This window comes from Nannospalax galili, unplaced genomic scaffold (genome assembly GCF_000622305.1).
Source record: "Nannospalax galili isolate Female #2095 unplaced genomic scaffold, S.galili_v1.0 scaffold654, whole genome shotgun sequence".
In the NCBI taxonomy this organism is placed as follows: Eukaryota; Metazoa; Chordata; class Mammalia; order Rodentia; family Spalacidae; genus Nannospalax; species Nannospalax galili.
In genome coordinates this window covers 347,767-360,712 of record NW_008335971.1, presented here as the reverse complement: position 1 = coordinate 360,712, position 12,946 = coordinate 347,767, and the positions used below count along the sequence as shown (strand labels likewise).

Sequence of the window (12,946 nt, the reverse complement as noted above, 5' to 3'; positions counted from 1 at the left end):
TTATTTTTATTAATTCTTGAGATTCATAAAATGCATTTTGCTCATATTCCCTCTGCACTTAATTCTTCCCAGATCTACTCCCATCTCCCTATTTATACAAAGTCATGGGATTCTCCCACCCACAATGGAGTCCAATTTGTGTCACCTAATTATTCTTGAGTGTGATACCTACCCAGATTGTGCTCTGTCTAACTGTTGGGAATCATATAATTACCAAACACTGACTTTTCCTTCAACAATATCAATAGCTCCTTAGCCATGGGTGGGACTTTGGAATGTTGGAATGTTGTCCGGCTTGAGTTTGAGCAAGTCTTGTGCATGATGCTCCAATTGCTGTGAGTTCATATATGCAACTCCCCAGCCATCTAGAAAACACTTTCCCTGTAATCATCTACCACCTCACATTTTTATAATCTTTCCATCTCTTCATCTAAGATCACTGAGCCTTGGGAATGGGAAAGTAGCAGGAAAGTCCCTTTTTGGGCTGAGCATTCTGAATTCTCTTATTCTGAACCTTGACTAGTTGTGAATATGTGTGATAATTGCCTTTTACAGCAAGAAAAAACTTTTCCAAGTACAGTTAACTGATGCACTAATCCAAATGTATTATTATTATCATTATTATTATTATTATTATTATTATTTCTTTTTTGAGACAGGGTATCCCTGTAGCCACAGTTGGCATGGAACTCCCTATGTAGACCAAGCTGGGCCACATTTCACATTTTAACCTGACTCTGCCTCTCTAGCCTGGGATTAAAGGTATGTACCTCCACACCTGGTTTAATCAATTTATATCATATCCCTTTTATTAGGAAAAATAAATATAATTGTGTAATATACTTCTAAATATTATTATTATTATTATTATTATTATTTCTTTTTTGAGACAGGGTATCCCTGTAGCCACAGTTGGCATGGAACTCCCTATGTAGACCAAGCTGGGCTCCATTTCACATTTTAACCTGACTCTGCCTCTCTAGCCTGGGATTAAAGGTATGTACCTCCACACCTGGTTTAATCAATTTATATCATATCCCTTTTATTAGGAAAAATAAATATAATTGTGTAATAACTATTTTACTTCTAAAATAAACTATTAAAATACAAGTTTTATTAAACTAATGAATAAGAGAGGAGAGAGGACATTAATGGAGAAATCAGGAATTTAAAAGGAAAGAAACTACTATGGCAAAATTATGATACAACTATTATACAATGTGCTACAGTGCTAATTAAACCTATATTGGTGCATATGTGACTCATAAAATATATACAAATCATTTAAAAACAGGAATTTCCCATTCTCAGAGAAGAAAATATGAGAAATGAGACCATAAAGGAAATACTGACGTGTCAAGATTGAAAACAAACATTTTGTGTTATCAAAAATGATATATAACACATAGAAAGATACAAAAAATATGCGGTATATGGTGAAGGGTCCACTTTGTAAATCATTTATTTATATATAACAACATGATTAGTGTCAAAGAAATATTTCATTATGTGGGGGAAATAATGTTAGATGATCATAGAAATTCCAAATTCTTCAGAAAAGATGTGAATTTGTAAGGAAAAGTGGTTTATTATCTTCTGTAACAAAAAGCATACAAAGACAGAGAAATTATTACGTTGTTTTTAGAGGAAAGACATGTATATTAATTCAAAACATAAACCACTTTGTTATTCATGTGTGAAGTCAATCCAAAGGTAATCTTAAGATGAAATATCTCAGAAAACAGATCTTCTACCTAAACTCTGTGATAAAACAATTCCTCTGCAATGCTATATTTCAGGTGTCTAAGATGAAAACAAAAGAATAGTAAAACAAAAGGTTGCCGGGGCTGGACAGATGGCTCAGCAGTCAAAGCACTGACTACTCTTGCAGAGGACCAGGGTTCAATCCCCAGCACCCACATGGCTGTTGTGAACCATCCTTAACTCCAGTTCCAGGGGAATCCGAAGCCCTCTTCTGACCTCCGAGGCATTGTACAATGCGGGTGTACTCACATACATGCAGGCAATACACTCGTACACACAAAATAAAAATAATAAACTAAGAAAAAGTTGTCAAATAATATTGAAAAGTTTCATATGTATATATATATATATGCTCTACAGAAACATTAGGTACTGTAAATGATTTCTGATGTATCAAAATTGATAGACTATATTAATGAAATTAGAGTGACATATAAAAAGATTTTTATAATGCCATTAATTTTGCTTTTTTTTCCTGATATGACGAATGTTTAAGAGGTACAGTCTGAGAAGTGGATTAAACTCTTGAACTCATACCAGAAATTATTGTAAATAAACTAATGATGCAAAAAAAGAGAAATGTTATGTAAGTTCTAAACAGAAACCCATAATGCCAGAAGACAGAAAAGACTTGAAGCTGATAATCTGGGAAAATAAGATTATATACTACTATTTTTTCCCTCATTTTGTGTTTATTATAGCATGTTTGCTCATTTTACAGTAAGCAGAAAATAAGATGGGTCTTGTTTTGATCCAAACATTAATGTTATAAAGGTCGTACACAATATTTGTTAAAAAGAACATATAAAAATACCTTTTTAGAACCTTCTATAAGAAAGAAAATACAAAGTTTAACCCCACAACTTTCCTTTTTGCTAGAATTGCACACTACTGCTACAGTTTTAAACAGACTTTGTTGTTTAAACTATACATCCAGGAAAATCTAAAAAACATTAAAGAAATGTGCATAAAATGAATGCATAGCAGAACATGAACATTAACTGCAAACAGTAAAGAAATGAAAGTTAGAAATACTGTCAAATATAAAAAGGTTCTAGAATGAACCCTTTGAATACATTCCACAAACAGTACTTAAACCCATCTTTGTTTTCTACAGGCAAGGCCTACATATACTATTATTTTTACACACACTGAAGGTGGACAACCATAATTTTATTATCTATAAATATGTAAAAATACATAAATTTAGTTGTAAATTTTAGTTGTATTTTATAACATATATATATATCCATACATACACATACATAAACATACACACACACATATAAATTTGGTTATAAATCTCTCATCCACACTGATAAAATTTCACATCCAAATGTATCTAATGAGTCTGCATGTTTTTCTTACACTGCTTAACATGAATGAATTTGACATATTTAAATAAAAATAGAATCCATGAGAAGAATCTTGAAGTAATTCAGTTTCCCAAATAAAATAGGTTGAAGGTTTTGCTAATATTAGTAATTTGATAACAATTCTGACCATATAGAGGAAATTTCCAAAATTTAAAGTGATGTTGGCATGAGTTTGAAAAATTAAATAAGGCTAAGTCCATACCTTCTTTTCAGGGAATTTCAGAATTGTCAAGACAGCAGCAGCAGCAGCAGAGTAGTAGGAGGATAAAGAACAGTGAGCCAGAGCACGTTGTTTGGATGGAGCTGATACTCCCAACCTTGTGTCATTGACAGGTGTTCCCCACCTAAGTAGGCCATGTTTTCTTCTTATTAGTATAAATCAATTGTACAAAATGATGTGCTTCATAGAGATGTTCCTATATATGTAGAGATAATTTGATCATATTTAGCTCACATCATCTTCCCTTTGATCTCCACTTTCCTGGCTTCTGTCCCTTTTCCATGCAACCCCATTCCAATTTTATCTCATTTTGAAATACAGATTATGAATATCTGTGAAAAGATTCAGTATTTGTCCTCATGAGTGACAATTTTTTCACTTACTACAATGTTGATGATTTCCATTTCCTTTACTTCAAACCATATAACTCCATTCTTCATTATGAAATCCCTTGTGAATATTTGCCATGTTTACTCATTCTAATCATTCCTTATGGGGTACATAGACTGATTTCTTAGGTTAGCCACTAGAAGCAGTGAAGTGATGCGCATGAATACGGAGAAATCGCTATGTGCTGATTTCCTTCTTCCAGGCATATATCCTGGGATGATAAAACAAGTTATTTCTATTTTTAATTTTTTGCGGAAACTACATAGTGATTCCTGTAATGGTTATCCTTATTTAAACTGACAGTGTGTGAGGGCTCCTTTTTCACATATCCTCAACAATATTAATTACTGTTTGTTTTCTTTGTGATAGCATTTCTGATAGGAAAGTGGGCACTGAAATCAGCATGAGTTTTTGCTGTCGTTTGTTTGCCTGATTTTTTTCTTTTTTTGAGACTGTAGCCTCAGATGACCTAGAAGTTGCTACCCATAGAACCAGGTTGGCCTTGATCCAGAGATCTGTCTGCCATTTTCCCAAGTGTTAGAATTGTAGGTGTGTGCCACCATGCCAAGCCGAAATCAGTGTTCTTTGAGTCTCTTTTGCCTTAATATGCATGATTTTTCAATGTATTCATTGTTCATTTGTACTTCAAATGCAAAGGGTATGTTCAGTTCGATTGTATCGAATTAGTAGTGCTTTCGCTCTTTCGTCTTATGTGCTATTCATATTTTCTTTTTTAAAATTTATGTTTATTCATTTGTAAGTGTGTGTGCTTTTCTGTATGTGCAACACATGAATGCAGGTACCCTGAGAAGCCAGGAGAGGATATTGCAACTCTGGAAACTGGAGCTACAAGCAGTTGTGAGCTGCCTGATGTGGGTTTTGTTAACTGAAGTCAGTTTCTCTGCAAGAGAAAACAAATCACTTAGCTCTTAAACACTGAGCTATCTCTTCAGTCCCTGTTTGTATTTTCTTTATATCACTCTCCTGCCAGATAAATACCTGGCAAAGATTTTCTCCAATTCCATAACATGTCTCTTTGCAGTTACAATTGTTTGCTATGCAGAAGCTTTTAAATGGAGTGCAATCCAACTTATCAATCTTTGCTATTATTTCCTGAATTGCTGGATTTCTATTGAGAACATTTATGCCTATGCCAGTGTCATAAGTTATTTTCCCTACATTTTCCTTTAGTAATAACAAAGTTTCAGATTTTAAGACAAGGTATTTGTTTAGTTTTGGCCAGATTTTTGTACAGGGTAATCTAAAGGAGCCAAGTGTCAATCCTCCACACACGAATATACTGTTTTCCAGTGGCATTTCTCAGAAGCGAGTTTTTAACACCTTTGTTTAGGATCAGATGGCTTTTACTGGATGGGTTTATGTCAGTTTCCTCTTCAGTATGTGAGTCATATACATGCCTGCTGTCTGCTCATACCATACTGCTTTTGCTGCTCTGATTCTACAGTATACATGTTCCTTTTCTTGCTCAGGACTGCTGTGGATAATCAGAACACACTGTTTTTCCACTTGAATTTTAGGATTATTCTTCTAGTTCTGTTAAGAATTTTATCAAAATTTTGATGTGGATTGCACTAAATACATAGATGTCCTGAGAAACATTTTGATGGGAAAAGAGGAGACAACTAAAGTTGATGTACAACACTGATAAGGTGCATGCTCTCTTTTTTCTCTATTGCTATATTGATGGAATGTTAGAATATATACCATCATGTTACATGGAATTATGGGTATGATGTTGCTTTTTCAATAATTAAATGGATTTTTTCAATTGCAGGTGAAGTTGATAGATGTATAGTATATTACAATCAGACTTATGACCTTTGAATTAATATATTAAATGAAATGTTCAAATTCTGGTCATCCTATTTCTGTGAGAAAATATTATGGTCACACATCAAAATATAATATTTTTACTTTAATTTACCTACAATCTATTAATAAAGGAAAAGCTTTGCTCTTATAATTTAGAAATCCTATAATAACTATGTCCTTATTCCCATATTCATCAGAAGATTCACATTTTGTTCCCTTTCCTTAATCTTTATTTCTCTGAATTTCCACAAACATATGGTATTAGAATATGTAGCCCTGCCATTGAACACATCACTTACCAAGGAAAGGCTTTTCTTTGATAAAAGTAAAACTATTTACTGAAAGGCACTACTCCAGTTCTACTCCATAAAGTTTTATGATACAAAAGTTTCAGAAGGCAGTATCAGAAGGTAATAAAAGATTATGCAAACTTATTTTACTTTGTATAAATTCTTATGATTCATCAAGTTTTAGAAGCTACTTAAATGTTCAAAACAATAACAGTATTAAAATTCAACCTCCCTACTATGTAGCAAAATTCCTAATATTATTTTAATTTCCAAAATAGTAATTTTTTTCAGTATCAGTCCCACTAATGATATATCAAACTAGTTTGCTTTGCAGGAAATTGATAATTTTCAATTTCTGTGAAGTTAATAGGACACAGACAAAATGATATTTAAACAATTGCATAATGATATTTCCTACATTATGAATAGCCTTTTTCATTTACTGAGAGAAATATTTTACTGTATTAAAAAGGGCAGAAATATATGCTGTTAAAACATGAAATGATTATATTTCTAAAAACATAAGTACTGCTTCAAGAATATCTGTGCAATTTAAGGTATGCTTTTCAATAAACTCTACTTAAGTTTCTTTCAGACCATAAAGCAGAAATAAAATAAGCGGCTTTGATTAGATGCAATACCCTTTTCATAGTCTAGAATAGTGATGCAAAGCTTTGAACATGATACACCTTTCAGTGAAAGATCCCTATGCCAAATTCACGGCAAACGATGGAAGCAGAAATAAATCGTCTTGTGGTTTTTGCTCCCCAAAGGAAAAGAGATACCATACCAGAGCGTCTCCAAAGCCAAAGTCAGATGTTTTCGATAGAAAGTTTCTTTGATTTGCATTCTGATTAGCTATTTTAAAAGTTAACCTATAAGCCAAATTTCATTCTGGCTTTGCAAATATAAATTTCATTTTTTAAGTCAAACTGTACTGTTATTAGTTTTATTAGATGACTAACCTACTTTCACTATTATATTTGAATAGAAATCGATCAGTGTTTTGGAATTCATTGCACTAGGGATGTTAGATATACATGAAAGTATGCTAACTTTATTTTATTAATTTAGGAGAATTTTATATGAGACATATTTTTAAATAAATTCAAAATTGAATTAATAAATCCCTTTTTGTTATATATCATATTACTTTCATGTATCTTAATGTGTAATGTGAGGGTCTTCTGGAAATGTAATTTTGTTTTAATTATGGATGTCTTTTAAATGCATTTTTGAAAAATAATTGCAGAACATGATGACATTTCAATTATTTTAATGAAATTTCGTTTATTTATTTTTTTAAGCAAGCATGTTTACTGGCTCAGTATTCACTGTATTAAAAACTAAATTAAAAGTGATTATATTAAAAGCCCAAATAAAGAAGCTTAAATTAAAAACAGATTTTTGCCTGCATGTCAGCAACACAATATGAATCAGAATTACATTATTGCAATACTTTCATTTATTTTTCTCTTCCTCTGAATGTCTCAAGGTAAATAGAAAAATCAGAGTCACTGAAACATGTCTTTAGTCTATTAAGATTTAGATGATCAGATTTCCCTCTCTCCAGTAGAGTTTGGCTAAGCGTATAAAATAGATCAGTGTCATATGGAAGATAAAAATACACTTTTTTGGCATAGGGGTTATTTGTAAAATACTCTGCTTAGTGACTGGAGAGAGATGAAACGTACCTGCCAGTCCATTTTCTTTTATTTTTTGATAATAAAATAGGGGAGATTTTAATTCTTCATACATACTTGTTATCAAGGAACCAATATCATGAAAAACAACTAGACTTTGTTTTTTTTTCTTTGTTTGTTTGTTTATTTCTTTGCATGCACATGCCTTTATTCAATTCTAATTGCATGAGTTTTAGTATGTCCCTGTGCCGCTTGTAACATTACCAACTAGCTTTCCTTAAATTAATTTTTCTGTGTTCGTCCTTATGTACTTTTAAAAAAATAATTTATTGAGAATTTCATAAATGCATATAAGGTGTTTTGATCAAATCATGCCCACTCCCTCCCCTCCAACTCTCCCATATCTCCCCATCACCTTTTTTCTTATAACCTCATGTACTCTTTCTTCATCTTTGATTTATCAGTTTAATGGCAACTTTGGCTACGCTAACATTCCCCCTTCTGGAGAGATCTAAAATCTTTTAAGGATTAGATAAAAGCTCCCAAACATTTTCAACATTTTTGGCCTTTGGAATCAAGTAGGTTGCTAAGAGGCCTGAGGACATTGTGAGTTTTAGCCAAGAAACTGGTTACTTTGGGTACTTTTTACCCTAACTGCCTAGATAATCCGTACCTCCTATTCTTATCACACCATCCTCTGGAGAGGTTACCCAAATTGCCAATAGGGAATCAGGTCACAGACTGCTCTGGCTTCTTCCATGCTGAACTGGGATGCAGGGTGAGGCAATTGGAATACCCCTTCAATGGGTCTATCTAAAAGACTACCAAATTGCATAACTCTTATCTCAAGGAGGAAAAGAAAGTCTTTGAATCATGAATAGGAGTTGTGAAGGAGAAATAAAGACAAGAGTAATTAGCATTATAAGTTCTAGACAAGGAACTAGAAAAAAGAAGAGGACAATTTTCAAATGTTTGTATTAGAGTCCTTTGGAATTTCTTGACAATGGCTTCCAAAAGCATCTCTCTATTGGGTTCATCCTCATTTTTCTTTTGTCTTCCAAGGTTGGACTCTAGAGTGATGGATTCAGGATTTGCTTTCAGATATTTTGATAGCTTTTGCAATGGTTAGAATCAGTGTCAGTTCCCTCTCAAAGCCTTCTAGATAGGAGGAGAGAACAAATTTATCCATCGTTTTAGAAAAATAGCTGGTTGTCTCCCTTAGCTATAGGTGGGCATTACAGCATTGGAGACCAAGGTTTGAAGTCTTACATCTGAGCAGCATTTTCTTGTTAGGAACAAAATCTCAATGAGAAATAATTGTCTAAAATAACTTTTTATATAGACTTAAGCCTAATGTCTGGGAAGTGTAATCCCTTGAACTCTTAAAGAAATACATTGATGACTTTACTCTTTGGTTATACTTTCCTTTTGGGTGTTTAAGACCATATAGGTGGCCAAAAAAATCAATTTATTTTTACACTTAAGGTCATTTGGGTATCTGTTCCTCAGGGGTCATATGGGCTTGGGAGCAGCTCCTGATTCCTTTCTTTTACCAGTTCCATCTGTGTGAAGAAATTCAAAGATCCTGTTTGACCATGTCTGTCTTCACTTGGAAGCATGAATGAGATGTTTCCTCAGAGTTGACCCTCCTCTTTGTAGACTGGACACTGGTTCAAGTCCATATTGTGGGGTTTCCATGGGCTCCCTGAACAGTCCATTTTCTTAATGAAATAAATTTTTGTATTTTATGTGTATGAGTTTTTTTTCCTGTATACATGGCACCTGTGTATATGATGAGGGTGGAACCCAACAGACCTCATCAGATTCCCTGAAACTGGAGTTGAGGAGGGATGAGATGTCATGGTGGAGCTGGAAATCAAACTCCAGTCATCTGCAAAATCAACCATTGCTCTTATCTCTGAGCCATTACTCCATTCAGCATCTGACCTAAAATTTGTATCATTCTAAAACTGGAAAGAGAATGATTTTGAGACCAAATGTGGTGGCATAGGCACTTAGAAAATGGAAGCAGAAGGATAACAGGTTCTAGGATATACTGTGTACATAGGAGAATCTGTTTCAATGAACTAATAGAAAAATACAGAAACAATAGTGATGCAGACAAAAGTGTAGATACCATATATACAATAATGAATAATGCTATTCAATATTTTATTTGTATAAAACTGATTAACTCGTCAGTAGTGGCAGGAAAGAAGGTGACTTGGTTCCAAGAACTTTTGAACATGACAATGGACCAAAATTTTCAAGAAATAAAATTATCCTAAGCTAAGCATAAATTTGTTTAAACCAGAACACACTGAATAATTGTGAAATGAAATTTGACTGGTCTTTAGTACACCTCCCCATAACATTCTGATTTTTCACACATCCCTTTAATTATTAATATAAAGTGTAAAATAATCTAGCATTCATGGTATTATTATGGTAAGACAGAATCCAGTGTGGGAGAGTAACCTAGATGTGGAGAACCGAAGATGCTCTGGCAACAGCTAAGAGAGCTTTGATTGCTCAGTCAAGTAGAAGTGTCTTACTCTCTTTCTACCCACACTATCTGAAATTGGTGCTCTTTACATATACCAATCATACCTAGAAGTTAGAGATCATAGGTTCTGTTTTAGTTTGTGTTTTGAAACATACTGCAAATGCCAAGAACAATGGCATGCATTATGGATGATTAATAAATTCCTATTCCATTTCTAATTCAGGGAGAATTAATCCCAATTATTAAGCAAAGACAGCCAAGTTAATGATATTTTCTATACAGAAGTTAAATTTTACTTTTAGCCTTTAGCAACAGATTTTTAAAGAAGGTACTCAGCTACTAAAAAAACCAAAATTATTGTTGAATATTCATCACTAAGTAGCTAGAGGTTTTGCTTATACTGTAACTTACTAAAATTGATAGCATGTTTAATACACTACAAAAATTCTTTTACTGAATTTTTTGATTTTTATACAATATAGCTTGATGCTATTTAGATCTCTTTCCACTCTCCACAAATCCCCGACTGTTCTTTGCAATTTAATATTCTCTCTCTCTCCCCCTCTCTCTCCTGTATATATATATGCCTATGGAGTCTGATTTGTGTCCTGAAATACTCTTAATAGTGGGTCCATCCACTGGGTCCACTCAGAGTCACATTTCCCTCCTAGCAGATATCAATTACGAAAAGTGTCTGAGGCTGTGTTGGAAATTTTCACTCACTTCCCCATGTCTATGCTGGGATTTTTGTGTGCTTTGAGCTTGCATAGTACTTTTGCATGCTGTCACCATTGCTGTAAATTCATAGCAGTAAATGATCAGCTGTTTGGAAGACTCTGTTTCCTGGCAATCATCTACCCCCTCTGGCTCTTACAATTTATCCACTTGTGGTACTGCAAATATAACCAAATGACACATGGCCAGGGAAGTCATAAATTCTAGAGAGAAACCTATTTTGACCATATCCCTAATGGCACATGTCGTTTCTTCCTTTATTCTAAATAGGCATCCTTATATTTACAGACAAGTGTACCTGCCCCTCATCAATGAAGATTCTTTTGGCAACAGATGGAAACTATTCCAGAATTCCAGAACTGGTCAAATGCAGGTAATAAGTGTCTATGAGACACTTAACCCTATGTGACACAACTTCAATGCAACCCCTACACTTAGGATAAATATGTCTCCTTTTTAATATTTATTATTTTCATTTTTTTGTCTTTTTGAAGCAGGGTCTCCTTGTAGCCCCAGCTGTCCTGGAACTCACTATGTAGACCAGGCTGGCCTTGGACTCACAGAGATCAGCCTGCCTCCCAAGTGCTGGTACTAGCAGCATGTGCTGCCATGGCTGACTTTTTCTTTTTTATGTGTATACATATATTGCCTGCATGTGGGTAAGAGCACCTGTGTTGTACAATGCCTGCAGAGGACAGAAGAGGCTGTTGGATCCCCTGGAACTGGAGTTACAGACAGTTGTTAGCTGCCACGTGGGTTCTGGGATTCGAACCCAGGTCTTCTGCAAGAACAGCAGGTGTTCTTAACCACTGAGCCATCTCTCTGGCCTCCGGATGAATGTGTCTCTTAACTTTCACTAGATAAATTTCCTTATACAGAAAATGATGATTAACACAGAAACCCACAAATAGCCAATGTGCAGAGAATAAGAGGCTACAGAGGGCTTAGTCCTGAATAGGACACATTCAAAAATTTTGCAAGGTGATGGGTAATATGAAATCTTGAATGCTTACTCCAAAATCCATAAAATATTTCATGACATTAAAAATGCAACATAGGGTGAATGTATCTGAGTACACAATACCAGGTTATCATTGCAGGGAAGTCAAGGTGAGATGACTTCAAGAAAACTGGTCGAATCTATAGTCAAGGGCAAAAAAAGAGCAAGCATATGCATGCTTCTGACTTCCTTGCTTGTACACAGCTTGAATCCTCTACTCTCACAAGATTAAGAACACCTTGAGTAGATAAAACTATATTTTCAGGGACCATTTCTATAGTCTCTTACTAGAGAAGTTTCTCTAACTGTGTAGAGTAGCAGAATCCACAAGGAGGAGGGGTAGCATTCTCTCCTGAGTGTATTTCTTTGCTGCAATTGCCATTTGCCATTGATGATTGTTCACTCTTTCGGGAGAGTAGAATGAGAAGATGCAGTCTAAGTGTTTAAAAAACAAAAACAAAAACAAAAAAATCCAAAAACCTTGCCTAGAGAATGATGCCAACAAAATCAGGCAGGGGCAGGCTGGGTCTTCCCACATCAATTATTTAAGGCAATCTACCACATGTCCGAAGACTAAACCAATGTAAAGATGTGGTGTCTGAGATTCTCTTCCCAAGTGAAAAATAATAAGGATGTTACTTACAAGGAGATTTATCCATTACTGAGAAAATATAATGGAAGAAAGAGACTGCAGATTTCATAGAAACTGATAGGGCATGTACAGCAACAACTGCAGCACACCTAGTTTCAATAGTGAAATGTAGGGCAAGTATCTCTGGGAAATGTGATGATCCTTGGTTTCCTACTTAGGATGATTTAAAGCATAGTACCCTCTAACTCTTTCTGTCACTCTTTGATTTTTATGAGCCTCTGTAGCATCAGAGATATAAATTCCCTCATGGCATAGTTTAGGATCTTTATGAGAACATGTTCTAAGTGCAGAAATAAGTAATTGATGCCTTAGCTTATCATAATGTTAAAATAACTATTTTCTTTAGAAATTGAAATCTTATTAGAAATAACTATAGTTTAATTTATGAAATACTCTTAGTGATTTTTTTACCCCTACCAGCTAAAATCTTTAGGTCAAAGAAAACTTTCTCTGTTCGCTTCATGTTTTGATATATTGATAACAGTTTCTAGACTAAGCAGAGAGAAAAGAAAAAGAGTATACTTAGTTGAATTTCTA

The 12,946-nt window shown here is 34.2% G+C and overlaps 1 pseudogene; it reads left to right on the top strand.

The window, feature by feature from the left end:
- Positions 1 to 12,006: 12,006 nt before the first annotated feature.
- Positions 12,007 to 12,201, top strand: LOC115069964 (annotated as a pseudogene).
- The last annotated feature ends 745 nt before the right edge of the window (positions 12,202 to 12,946 follow it).